Raw genomic sequence first — 14,622 nt, 5'->3', positions numbered from 1 at the left:
ATATAATAGAAATAACACCCCTCCCTGGGGCAAAGGTCAGCAGACTTCCTGCCCATTATCAAAGATTTGAGTTCCTTAAGCTCTGAGTTCTTGCAACCCTCTGCATGTCACCTGGCCCACTGTGTATCACCCTGTAGGAAGTGGGATTTAGTGAACTGGTGCAAATGTTGATACTCTGGCCACTAGTATTTTCTCTCTGACCCATGGGTCTAGTTTCTTTTGCCAGCATCTATAAGACCATGGTAGGCTGACATTACCTTGCAGGTGAGGTAAAATATCATACCTTTCACGGTTCCTGACAAGCCCTTATTGTAACTAGTACTCTTAGGAACAGAGAGCTATCCAGAACAATATGTATGGATATTCTTCATCGATGACTTCATGCAACCAAAACTTTAATAAGTCTCTCTGATCTCTTTTATTCCTACCCCAAGTAGAAGGAGAGGCACCAAACTATTACAGACCTAGGGCTTGTGCAAGCCACCTGGAGACCTAGTGACAAGAAACTTCCCATGGGAAGCAAAGACAGATGGGCATATTTCCAAAATGGACCCATATGCCTCCTTATCATCCAAAAGACAGTACATTATCTTAATTTATGATGATTTCATTCACTAAAATCTTGTGATGGGCCAAAGATGCACATCTAAGAAGAGTGAGACACATGGCAGTTGTAAGCAGATTAACACATTTGGTGAATATCAAACTCTGAACTAAACTTAGTGTTCTAATCAATTATAAGGTACAACAAATTTAATTAGGTCAATTAAATGATCTTTAATGGTATGCCTGATTATTACTCTGCAATAGTGAACAAGAAACTCATGTAAATAACTATAATTGGTCTTACTTTAAAATATGCTAGTCAAGACTGAGGTAAGCTGGAGAGAAGGAAGGGGAGAAATAGATAAAAGTTAGCTGCTCTGAAACCACTCTCAAGACCCCTGGATCTACATGTAACCCAGGAGATCGAGGCAGATGGCTGTGTGCCTAGATCCTCCTGCACTGTGCTTCTCAGGGATGTCACGGGGCTGAAGCAGCTTCCTGAATCGTGTTTACACGTCCATGTGTACAATACCCCTGACCATGGGGATGAAACACCATTCAATCATCCCTTACATCCCTGTAATTAACAATTAGATTTCAGAATCATTGTATCATTACATGATAATTTATTCTCCAAACCTGTAGGATGGCGAGCTAAAAGAAAATCAAATTTCAATGGCTTCTTTTCTTTGAAGGACCAAGATGTTCTTTCACACTTGGAATCCGGATTAGAGGATAAATCCATCAAATCAATGGAAACAAGTTATGAAATGGACAGAGGGATATTTCATTCATATATACACAGTTTGCACTGTGGCAAAAATAGACTTATATTTTTAAAAATTATAATTTTTTGAAATTTTAGAGATTTTTAAAGACTTTGTTCTGCTTATACTCCCTTTGGTTTACCAAATCAAACTCACTCTTTAATGGGCATTTCTAGCATTGAGTGCTAATAACAGCAGCTTTTGAAATTCTTATTTTACCCAGGTCAAACACCAAGGGCAGAGGTCATCAAGAGATCAAGTCTAATCTACCTACGGGTGTGGCAGGCTTAACTATGGATGTTCAAGCCAGACATTGCCAGAAGAACTACATCTCTTCACCCATAGGTGAGTTTTTACTAGTAATCACAGAAACTTAAGGATATCAAAGGAAATTTTTTATTAAGAACCCAAGTTATAGATTCCTCTCTTAGGTTCATTACTTTGAATTTTTGACTCAAATCATATATATCGATTGGACCATGTCCAATTCTATGATCTTTAGAAGATACAGCCTACAGCTGAAGAGAAACAGATACAACACCAATATCTTATCCTCTCTGAAGCCAAACTGAGAGCCCCTGGAGTCAGAAGTTTCCAAGAAAAGAAAAAGTCATCCGTCTTCGGAAAAGAGACAGTAGAGGCTAGTCAAACATTCAACTTTAAATTGTTAACATGACTTGTTAGAATATGATGGAGCACACCTTCTAAGTTTCATGATTTTTCTCCAGAATATTGAGATGGATGACCTTGAAGTCCAGTTTCCCCATAAATGTATTTATTCCATGATAAAATTAATTTCCCTATAATTACCATGAAAATGTTATGTCATAGTCTCTGACTAAAAGGAAACAAGGCAAATTGAGCAGTTGAATAACAGTGTAATTAATTCCATACAAGGATCTTTACTGCAGCGTTATGTATAATAGTGAAACTGGATGTAATCCCATTTCTATCAAAGAAGAAGTAAACAGATTATGGTATTCCTGTTCTTTGGAATACCTCTAAAACATCTAAAATGGTAAGTTAGAATGATGTGCACTGATAACGGGAAACGTCTATGATATATGATTTGGGAAACAGCAAATTGCAAAATGATGTAGTTATGTAATTTATGTTAAAAAACTTTATGTGTATTTATAAATTCATAGGAAATTTCCAGAAGAATAAACCCCACCCTGTTAACAATAGTGGCTTCTGAGTAGGGGAGTGAGTTTCAGGGAAGGGGATGAAAGGGGTGGGTTTCACTTTATATAGATCCGTGTACTTTGACTTTTTTACAATATGTATTTCTTTCATAATTAGAAAAATGAATGATGTGACCATTTGGTGCAGGACAACAGTATTATGTTCACCAGTCTCTGTACTGTATGTTACTGCACAGCACGGACTGTAGGAGAAAGCCCAGAGGAGCAATGAAGACAAAGAAGACATGACACCTGCAAAAAGTCAGTGGAGTATTTCTACATAACAAACCTTCGAGGTGAGTGACAGTCAGTATCTTCCACAGCTCCAGCTCTCCCAAGAAACCTAGAACTTGCCCAGGGTAAGCTGGAGGACCACGCCCCACTAGTCCACTCCCCGCCCAAGGCCTGTTTGTGCAGGGTGACTGCCATCAAGCAGACAATGGACTCAGGATGGGGCCTGTGCCTTTGGGGAGGTTGGTAGAGAGGCACAAAGTGGAACACCAGCTAAGGGTATACAACTGAGAGGTGGAGTTCCAGGTGGAGACTCAAAATGTACCAAGAAACTGCGTGAAGGAAGCTACTCGACCTCTCTGAGCCTCAGTGTCCCCCCCTGTAAAATGGGGATCACAGGCCTACTTCACAGAGCTGTTGGGGAAGATACATAAAAGTGCCTGTGACAGCCAGTGTCCACATTATTAACAAAGCCGTCTCTGACTTCAGAATAATCGATGAAAAGAATAGTGTTGATGAGACCAAAGACGAGATGCCCAGCTTCATAACAGCCCCAGCAGCATGAGAGTGAGAGGAGCTCCGAGTAAGCAGGGTTCTTCACAGCTCCACTGGAGAGGATGAACATGGGCTACACCAGGATAAGCGGCTGTTGTACAGTGACTCGTGTAGTGAGGGTGGGTCCCTAAAGACACTGTGAAATACAGTTACACACAGTGGCTCCTAGGAAACAACTAAAAGCAATCAACACAGCAGATAGGAATAGGAAGGGGGCGAGCAGAGGAGGGTCAGAGCCACAAAATCTGAAGGAAGACACTGAACCACGACAAGAGCCCAGCTCTGTCAACAGCTGCTGTGGTGGCACCAGGAGATCAAACGTTTGAGACAGCCATTGTGGGGACTGCTGGGAGCACAGTGGTCACTGCGGCCACACCCCAACAGCAGTGCATCGGAGCACACACACCCTGAGACTTTCCTCTCCATTAGTCCTTGTTTTAAGATGATGAGGGCCGGCCCCGTGGCTTAGCAGTTAAGTGCGCGTGCTCTGCTGCTGGCGGCCTGGGGCGCACCAACACACTGCTTCTCCGGCCATGCTGAGGCCGCGTCCCACATACAGCAGCTAAAAGGATGTGCAGCTATGACATACAACTATCTACTGGGGCTTTGGGGGGAAAAAATAAATAAAATCTAAATAAAACCAAAAAAACAAAAAAATAAGATGATGAATATCCTCATGTTACAATGTCTCTTTCCAACCTTTGTGGACGAGTGTAATCAGAACCCCCTGAAGAAGACACAGGCCAGAATAAGATGGAACACTGGGGGCTAGGGGGATATGGCACCTAGACATAAGTTATGATCATCATTGCTCCTCGTTTTGTTCCTCATTCAACCCAGTCCCACAGGTCTTGAGTGCATGCTGTGAACACTGCACTGTGCTAGATGTCAAGGCCTTGGTGAGCATCATTGTGGGGGTGGACGTTGATGGAAAAAGATTGCATCATAAAAACTCAAAGCCATGCCACTTGCCAAATTGAGGCAAAAATGGAAAGACCTAGGACGCCAAGGAAGGGTGAGGGTATTAATAGATACTTGGGAGTATTAAAATCCATCTGATGATGTCATGAGTGAACGTGTTCCACTTTAAAACAAAACACGGCTGTTGTTCTCAGATATTGAATTTATCTTTGTGCAAATATCCAGGATTTAAAGTGTTTATTGATGTATAACATGCATACAGAAATATATGCAGAGGTCATCCATGTAAACTTCAAAGAGTTATTACAAAGTGAACACACTTGTGTGACCAAGAACTAACACCAGGTTCATTCAGGCCCCGACAATCCCTTTCTCCCTCCTTCCTCCCCAAAGGTAACCAATATCTTACCAGCAAACATTGTATATCGAGTTTGTCTTCTTATACAAGTGTTTTATTACAGGACAATTTAAACAATATACAAAATAAACAAAATAGCATAGTAGGCCTGTCACCCAACTTCAACATCTACTAATCATCTGCCATTTTTGTTTTATCCAGACTCCATCCCATTCTCACCTCACTTTATTATTCTTTTAGTCCTTTTTGTATGTGTAGGGGGGTAAGATGTACACACACTGAAAGGCTAAAATTTCAATCCAATTTACTTTTGGCAAATAAACATGCCCACATAACCTTCACCCCTTTAAGAATAAAGTATTTCCATCACTCCCAGAAAACTCTTTCCTGTTCCTTCCCAGGCAATTTTTTCCTTCCCCCGAGGCAACCACTGTTCTGGTTTTTTCAGCATAGGTTCATCTTGGCAGAAATCAGCCCACGTGTATTGTCTTCTGTCTAGCTTGCATCCCTCGGCACGAGGTAGATGAGACTCACCCAGCACGTGTGTGTCAGCATTTGCTCCTCAGCACGGCTGAGGGCGTTCTGCTCTGTGGATGCCCCGAAGTGGGCTCGTCTTCCTCCTGGGGACGTGCAGGTCATCTCCTGTGAACATTCTTGTACAAACCCTTTTTGTATGCTGTTTAATTCCTTTATTAGCATTTAAGTGACACACCTTTGCAGTTTTTAGTGGTTGATCCAGATTACAATATGCATCTTTAACATATCACAGCTGTCCTAGACTTAATAGTGCACCAGTTTAAGCAACGTAAAATATGGAAGCCTTGCTACAGAACAGTTCCATTTACCTCTGTCTGTCCTTTGTGTTATGTTGTCATAAATTTTACATCTACCCATGTTATAAATCCCACAATACAGTGTTATGATTTTTCTTTAAATAGTCATAGGTATTTTAAAGAAATTAAGAGAAAAATGTTAAGTATTGGGAGGGAAAAGCTTCGAGGATCTGCAAATGTACTGTTTCTTCTCTAAGTTTCACTCACAGTTTTTGCATTCATCAGTCAGTCTTGCCCACAGTAATTATTACTGTGGTGTTCTAGTGGCGAATTTCTATTTCATGCTATCAAGCCGCGTTTATTATTTGGAATTATGTGAGGAATATTCCCCCCCTCCCTCTCCCTGCCTTCTTCCTGTCTTTTTCTCTTTCTCTCTTTCTTCCCCCCCCTTTTTTCTTTCTTCCTTTCTTATTTAATCTTCTTTATATCAGTATAGACTCATGGATATTTATTTTATTCTCTGGGTAATAATCCAATGCTACCATTATTTATTTTGTTGCTCCCAGTTTTCCAGTTTGAGCCGTTGGGAAGTCTTTAAGATTGATTCCTTTTGGTTTTTTTTTTAAAGATTTTATTTATTTATTTTTTCCCCACAAAGCCCCAGTAGATAGTTGTATGTCATAGCTGCACATCTTTCTAGTTGCTGTATGTGGGACGCGGCCTCAGCATGGCCAGAGAAGTGGTGCGCGCCCGGGACCAAACCCGGGCCGCCAGCAGCGGAGCGCGCTCACTTAACCGCTAAGCCACAGGGCTGGCCCAGATTGATTCCTTTTGACACATCTCATCATTTTCTGTGTTTTTTTTTTGAAAGCACTTTCCTACTTTCTGGCACTACAAGAAGCTCCAGGCTCATATTGTATTTCCCATCCCCAGATTTGAATTAGCCATTTCTCCAAGAAAACCTGGTTCTTTTTATTGAAGAATGATATTTAGAAACCAAAATCTGGGAGCTAGGTGTGCCCATTGATACGAGGGTGTCACTGCTTCTAGACCCTCTCAGCAGAGCTTGGAAATGTATGTATGAATGTAAACTCAGGTATACACATCTACCTATCGATATATCAATCTATCAATCTATCTATCTATCTGGATAGATATATTAAAAGAGACATGGATTCATACTGATACTTCCAACTCCAATCCAGCACCACAGAGTTTATTCCAGCATTCTCCTTTTGTTTATTTGTAACTTCTTTCACCAACAGTGAGAAACTTAACTCCAGTTATCTACAATATATTTACTAATGTGTCAACTAGTTTCAGAATCGCTAATCCATACCCTTATGAAAAACAAATTTACCACCTAGAGTACAGTGTTTTTGTACAGTACTTTAGTTTTACAGTATCCCATCAAAACACTGTCTTCCAAAGTTACTTAGGTCAGGACCTTTCATCCCCACCCCTTCTGTGTGGTTATGTCACATGCTTTGTAATACAGTGAGGTTCATTTGTCACTGCATTCCATCTGAGTTCCCCAGCATCCTGATTGATTTTTAAAATTTGCAGAGTAAAATTCACTCTATGCGGTGTACAGTTGTATGGGTTTTGACAACTTTACGGTCATGTATCCACATCCACGGTACCACACAGAGCTGTTTCTTTCACTCCCAAAATTCTCTCATACTGTCTCTTTGTAGTCAACCCCTTCCCCCACTCCATTCCTTGGCAACCACTGATCATTTTCCATGCCTGTAATGCTGTCTTTTCTAGAAAGTCATATAAATGGAATCATATACTATATAGCCTTTTGAATCTGGCTTCCTTCACTTAGAGATATGCATCCAAGATTAATCCTTGTTGTTGTGTGAATCAAGAATTTATCCTTTTTATTGCCAAGTAGTATTCTAATGTACTGATGCACCACAGGTTCTTTCTCCATTCACCTGATGAAGGACATTTAGTTTGTTGCTGGCTTTTCACAATTATGAATAAAATGGCTATGAAGATTCATGCAAAGAGTTTTGTTTAAACATTAGTTTTCAATTTGCTTCAGTAAATCTCTAGGAGTGGGATACCTGAGTCATATAATAAGTGTATGTTTAACTTTATAAGAACCTGTTAACTGTTTTCCGAATGCAACTATCATGTAGCATTCCCAGTTCTAGTTGCTCCTAGTCCTCACCAGCACTCTGTAGTTGCAAATTTATTTTTTATTTTAGCCACCTAATAGGTGTGTGGTATCTTATTGTGGCTTCTGCTTCCTTTTTTTTTTTTTTTTTTAAGATTTTATTTATTTATTTTTTCCCCCCAAAGCCCCAGTAGATAGCTGTGTGTCATAGCTGCACATCCTTCTAGTTGCTGTATGTGGGACGCGGCCTCAGCATGGCCGGAGAAGCAGCGCGTCGGTGCGAGCCCGGGATCCGAACCCAGGTCGCCAGCAGTGGAGCGCGCTCACTTAACCACCAAGCCACGGGGCCGGCCCTCTGCTTCCTTTTTGAAAGTGAGTTCTGTTAAATATAAAATCCTCTGTTGACTTTTGGGTTTTCTTTCTGCACTTGAGAGATGTCATTTTGTTGTTGATTTGTCTCTTTTGTTTTTGATAATATTCATCCATCATTCACATTATTTCTCCCTGTATGTAATGTCTTCCCCTGTACATATGTATTTCCCTGACTGCTTTAAAGATTTTCTTTTTATCTTTGGATTTTAGCAGCTTGACTATCATGTGCCTAGGTATGGTTTTATTTTGTATTTTATTTTGTGTGTTTCCTGACTTTCTTGGATCTAAAATTTTAGATTTTTCACCAAATTTTGGAAGTTTTATGCTATTACTCATTGATTTGCCTTTCTGCTTCATTTAATTTTTTGTCTCTCCCCTTTCTGATGGGGACTCACTCATCTCACAGGTCTTAAGGCTGTCTTCATTTTTCTCAAAACTTTTATGTTCTTTTCTTCAGACTGGATAATTTCTATTGCTCTATATTCATGTTTCTTCTACTGTTTCTAATCTACCAGTAAACTCAAAAATACTTTCTGTATTTCATCTTCCTATTTGGTTCTTTTTTGTAATTTCCATTTCTCTGCTGAGTTTCTACATCTGTTCATTCATTATGAGAATATTTTTCTTTACCACCATGATCATCTTTATAAAAGCTGCTTTCTCATCTTTGTCTGCTAATTGCAACACCTTGGGAATAGTTTCTACTGCCCACTTTTGGTCATATATGGATTATATTTTCCTATTTCTTCAAATCTCATGATTTTTTAAATTATGTACTGGAAACCATGGATGATAGTTATAGAGACTCTGGATTCTATTGTATCCCTTTGAAGAGTGTTGTTATTTTTCTAGCAGAGAGTTAACTTGGCTGGACTGAAACTCCAATCCTATCTCCTTTACAATGGGCATAGCTGCAATCCTCATTCAGTTCTTTCATCTTCCAACTGCTGTTTTTACACGAGGCCCTCTGGGGCCTACCCTGCTGTGTGTTGTTCAAAGATCTGCCAATTTGCTGTGTGTGGGGGGGGCAGACTTTCATACATATTTTAAGATTTTCCTCTTTGTGGTTCCCTCCCTTCCAGAATTTCTCCCCTAACTTTCCGGCTACTCTGCCAGCCCCAAAATACATCCTCTAACATTACAAGTAATACTATAGTTTTTCCCGTCTGGGCCATGTACAGATTTTGGAATGCTTTGAGGTAAAATACTCAAGCTTGCAAATATTTCCTGGTAAAATTCCCATGATTCAAGGGAAGACTCCCCTTCAGTTCTGCTTGCCTTTGGAAGAGATTTATGCATACATACATATACACATTTATTATATGTGTATTACATATAGATACATGATTCTATATAAATATACATGATATTTCATGCAGATTTTATCATTGTTATCTGTGAGAGTGTTAGTTCAACAAGCTACTCCACTATTACTGGAAGCTAGACCTCGGTTTTGTTTCTTTTTTGCATTTTATATAAATGGAATTATAAAATATATAGCCTTTTGAATATAATTTCTTTTATGCAGCATTATGGTTGTGATATTCATCCATGCTATTGCATGTAGCTAGTGTTAGTTCATTTGTTGAAAATAATTAATGTTGTTAGATGGTCATAAAATATGCATAACATGAAATTGACCACTTTATCCATTTTTAAGTGTACAGTTCAGTGACATTCAGTACATTCACATAACTGTGTAGTGATAACCTCTAACCATCCACAGATCTATTTCCACCTTGCACTGAAACTCTGTGCCCATTAAGCAACAACTCCCTGTTGTCCCTCCCTCTTGCCCCTGGGAACCGCCATTCTCCTTTCTATTCCTATGAATTTGACTACTCTAAGTACCTTATATGAGTGGAATCATACAGTATTTTTCCTTTTGTGGCTGGCTTTATTTCACTTAGCGTAAAGTCTTCAAGGTTCATCCATGTCATAGCATGTGTCAGAATTCCATCCTTTTTAAGGGTGAATGGTATTCCATTGTGTTTTACACCACAATTTTTGTCAACTCATCTGTTTATGGACACCTGGCCTGCTTCCAGCTTCTGCTTATTTTGAATAACGCTGTTAAGAACACGGGTGTACGTATATGTCTTTATATATGTGTTCAGTTCTTTTGGGTTTATACCCATATATGGTGTTCTGAGATTCATTTTTTCACATGTGAGAGGGTTCCCCACACCTCCAACAAGCAATTCTTGGAATGCCAGCTGGTTGTCAGATAATTCAACTCAATTTGATGCTGTCAACCCAGAGATACATCAGATTCCACAGTTTAAGGGCTCAGTCCTATAAGACTGCACACCCACCCAACCTCACCTCAACTTCAGATGCCAGTTACAAGCCCAGGCTGTTACCTGTACTTCTGACTGAGTGACTGTAAACCAGAGATTCCCACAACATCCTCCTTGGGTTTGATTAATTTGCTAGAGTGGCTCACAAAACTCAGAGAAACATTTACTAGATCACCAGTTTATTATAAAAAGATATAACTCAAGAACAGCCTGATGGAAGTGGTTCAGAGGGAAAGGTATGTGAGAAGGGGCACAGAGCTTTCATGCCATCTCCAGGTGCACCACTCTCCAAGCACTCCTTGTCATTGCCAATCTGGAAGCTCTCTGAAACTCATTCTATTGGGATTTTTATGGAGGCTCCCTCACGTAGGCATGATCAATTATTAACTCAGTTTCTAGCCCCTCTCCCCTCTCTGGAGGATAAGGGATAGGACTAAAAATTCCAAGCTTCTAATCGGGGCTTGGTCTTTCTGGTGACCAGCCCCCATCCAGGAGCCATCCAGGAGCCCACCCAGAGTTGCCTCAATAGAACAAATGATTCTCCTAGTGTTCTTATCACTTAGGAAATTACAAGGGTTTTAGGAGCTCTGTGCCAGGAACTGGAGACAGAGATCCATAAATATATTTTCTGTTATTTCAGAACCCATAGGTAGAATTTCTAGATCATATGGTAATTCTATTTTTCATTTTTGAAGGAACTGCCATACTGTTTTCCACAGTTTTATATTCTCACCATCCAAGCACAAGGGTTCCAATTTTTCAAAATCCTTGCCAACACTTGTTATTTTCTGATTTTGTGATAGTAAAACTATTCTAATGTGTGTGAAGAGGTATCTCAATGTGGTTTTATTTTGCATTTTCCTGATACTTAGTGATGTTGAGCATCTTTTCACGTGTTTACTGGCCATTTTATGTCTTTGGAGAAATGTCTATTCAAGTCCTTTGTGCATTTTTAAATTGGGTTTTTTTTATTGTTGAGTTGTGGGAGTTCTTTATATATTCTAGATATTAATCCCTTATCAGATATGTGATTTGCAAATATTTTCAACCATTCTGTGGGTTGCCTTTTTACTTTGTTAATAGTATCTTGTGATACAGAAAACTTTTGCATTTTGATGAAGTCCAATTTGTTGTTTTTTTTTTGTTGCTTATGTCTTTGGTGTCATATTAAAGAAATCATTGTTGGCAATGGCATTTGGACCCAATGACATGCAGCTTTTACCCTGTGTTTTCTTCTAAGGATTTTATAGCTTCAGCTCTAATATTAGATCTTTGATCCATTTTGAGTTAATTTTTGTATATGGTGTAAGGTAAGGGTCCAATCTCATTCTTTTGCATGTGGTCATCTAGTTTTCCCAGCACTATTTGTTGAAAAACTTATCCTTTCTCCAATGAATGGTCTTTGCACCCTTGTCAAAAATCATTTGACCATATATGCAAAGGTTTATTTCTGGGCTCTCTATACTATTTCATTAGTATATTGTGTGTATTTATGCCAGTACCACACTGTTTTGATTACTTTGTAGTAAGTTTTGAAATCAGGAAGTGTGACTTCTCTAACTTTGTTCTTCTTTTTCTACATTCTTTTGGCTATTTAGGGTCCCTTGAGAGTCCATATGAATTTTAGGATAGATTTTTCTATTTGTGCAAAAAACATCATTGGAATTTTTACCTCCTTGAGTAAGTTGATTCTTAAGTATTTTTCTCTTTTTGATGATATTGTAAATAAAAATGTAAAGTTTTTAAATTTCTTTTTCAGATTACTTATTATTAATGTATAGAAGAACAACTAATTTTTTCATGTTGATTTTGTGTTCCACTACTCTGCAGAATTTATCAGTTCTAACAATTTTTTTGTGGAATTTTTAGGGGTTTCAACATATAAGATATTATTTGTAAACAAATATAATATTACTTCTTCCTTTCCAATTTGGATGCTATTGCTTTCTTTTTCTTGCCTAATTGCTTTGGCTAGAACATCTAATACCATGTTGAATAGAAATGGTGACAGTGGGCATTCTTGCCTTTTTCCTGATCTTAGAAGAAAAGCTTTCAGTCTTTCTCCCTTGAATACGATGTTCTCTGTGTATTTCTATATCTGGCTTTTATTATGTTGAAGTAGCTTCCTTTTACTCTGAGAGTTTTCTAGTGTTTTTAACATGAAAACATGTTTAGTTTTGTCAAGTCTTTTTCTGCATCCATTGAGATGATCATGTGTTTTTTTTCCTCATTCTGTTAATGTGGTTTATTACATTGATTCATTTTCATATATTGAAACATCCTTGTATTCCAGAAATAAATCCCACTTAAAAATGATGTATAATCCTTTTAATATGCTGCTGAATCTGGTTAGTTATTATTTTATTGAGGATTTTTGTATCAATATTCATCAAAGATACTGACTTGTAGTTTTCTTTTCTCTTAGTGTCTTTGGCTTTCATATCAGGGTAGTGCTAACCCCACAGGATGACTTTAGAAGTATTCTCTCCTGTTCAACTTTTTGAAAGAGTTTGAAAAGAATTGGTGGTAGTTAATTAAAAATAGGCTTTGGGCCCACAAATAAATTCAGCATAAAATAAATACAAATAGGGCCGGCCCCGTGGCTTAGCGGTTAAGTGCTCGCGCTCCGCTGCTGGCGGCCCGGGTTCAGATCCCGGGCGAGCACCGACGCACCGCTTCTCCGGCCATGCTGAGGCCGCGTCCCACATACAGCAACTGGAGTGGATGTGCAGCTACGACATACAACTATCTACTGGGGCTTTGGGGGAAAAATAAATAAATAAAATCTTTTAAAAATAAATAAATAAATAAATACAAATAAATATTTTTTTAAAATGTGAAAAAGACTTTCTTAAAAAAAATTAAAAATTAAGCAAGTACATCCCTTATCACTTTATTTCTAAAAGGGTTTTTTAACCTAATAGTAAGCAGAAACAAATCGTTAAAATTAAAATGACTCAAGTCTTAATTTCCTTCATTGCAAATTTTCTGACAGAAGTATATGGTGCCATCATGTATGACATCTTTTATGAAAAAGTGGTCATTTTTTGTGGTATTTGAGAATATTATGAATTTCCCCAGTGGCCTTTGACAATACTCTGATATGCAAAGTTATCGTTTCAACATTTATGTCTTATTATTGTCCTTACCAAATTAACAAATTCTGTCAGGTGCTAATTAATCAACTACTTTTCATATGATTCAGGTTCTCCGCCACCAACTTCCATAACCATCAGGATATTCTACAACTTCTGCAAGAGTAACAATTTTACCTTACACTGTATTTATCTCATGTGGTTTAAATCATCCAGAAATCATTGATAAACTGACCCTGCCCAAACTAAAGCATGGTGAGTTATAAAAGATGGTCGCTGTTAAGTGGGGAGGGATTGCAGGTTGAACTTAATTTTATAAGTGGTCAATTTATTACAATATATTGTTCTATTATCTATTTCACTTCTTTTTTAAAAAAAGTGATATTTGAGGGCACTTAGATAATAAAAAGTTGAGAAGATAACGAACTGATATACTCTGTAAGCTTGAAATGTTTTCAAGCATAAGATACAATAAGAACTAAAACTAAGAAATGGCAGAGGAAATAGAGATAAGAGGATGAAATTGCAAAACTGAATCTATAATAATATCTCAATGGCTAGCGCTGTGGTGCCAAGAAGGTGGTGAAGTCAAAGAATTCGTAAAGATGATAATAGACTGCAAAGAAAAAAGACTGAAATTTTTGTAGAGAGAATTTTTACAGCGATATTACAGATAGAGAACAGGGAAGAGAAGTTGGAGTGAGAGACTATCTTCTTAAATTACTTCCACTGTAGAGAACAAAAAACCAATTTGCTGAAATCTTTATTCCCTTCTATGACCCTGTGGAAGATCAAGATTTGGCCACCCTGAAATCTATCTCTTTACCTTGGTTGTTTTCTCTGAGGGCATTTGACCTCCCCCACTAACTGCCTAAAGAATTTAAAACAAAACATCTGTTTCAGGAAGGAGTTATTATCATGATGGCTGTAAATATAATGTACAATAGATGTTACAATAGAAAAGACACCAACAAGCCCATCTTATCAGAAGTTCTGTCTCTGACCATATTCTTTGGATGGCCCTGCAAGGAGTTGCCAGACAGACATTTACATTTATAAGGGAAATCTCCATTTGTAAAGGTATCTGCCTCTCTGAATTGGGAAGAGGGAATGACCTCATTTCTAGAAACTTATCAATGTAAAAGGTGAGGCCTTAAATCTGCATAATAACCTCACTCTTGTTTACTGTGCTTTAGTGGTAATCTCCTGTAACTGACTCCCCCCACCCCCAACATCTTCCTTTGTCATTGGCTGAACATGATATTTAAGATGAGAATTCTGCTATTGTGTTGAGAAACGCAGTGTCCTTGCTTTCTCCCATGCATACATGTTATTAAACTTGGTATTATTTTCTCCTTCTAACCTGTCTTGTTAATTATTTGGCCAGCCATA

General features: G+C 38.3%; 1 long non-coding RNA gene across 3 annotated transcripts in view; it reads left to right on the top strand.

Moving 5' to 3' along the window:
- LOC147915753 (uncharacterized) overlaps positions 1-14,622 on the top strand; it is a 43,311-nt gene that overhangs the window by 27,565 nt on the left and 1,124 nt on the right. For all 3 annotated transcript variants that reach the window (XR_015553761.1, XR_015553760.1, XR_015553762.1), the window contains 5 exons: positions 1,537-1,658; positions 1,816-1,953; positions 2,616-2,793; positions 11,734-11,815; positions 13,341-14,310. This is a non-coding gene — a long non-coding RNA (uncharacterized LOC147915753). The remainder of the gene's footprint in view (positions 1-1,536; positions 1,659-1,815; positions 1,954-2,615; positions 2,794-11,733; positions 11,816-13,340; positions 14,311-14,622) is intronic.

This window comes from Ceratotherium simum, chromosome 12, assembly GCF_057802395.1.
Source record: "Ceratotherium simum simum isolate JZ-2026a chromosome 12, ASM5780239v1, whole genome shotgun sequence".
NCBI classification, from domain to species: domain Eukaryota; kingdom Metazoa; phylum Chordata; class Mammalia; order Perissodactyla; family Rhinocerotidae; genus Ceratotherium; species Ceratotherium simum.
Note: the sequence above shows the minus strand (reverse complement) of the source record. Positions and strands in the feature narration are given on the sequence as shown.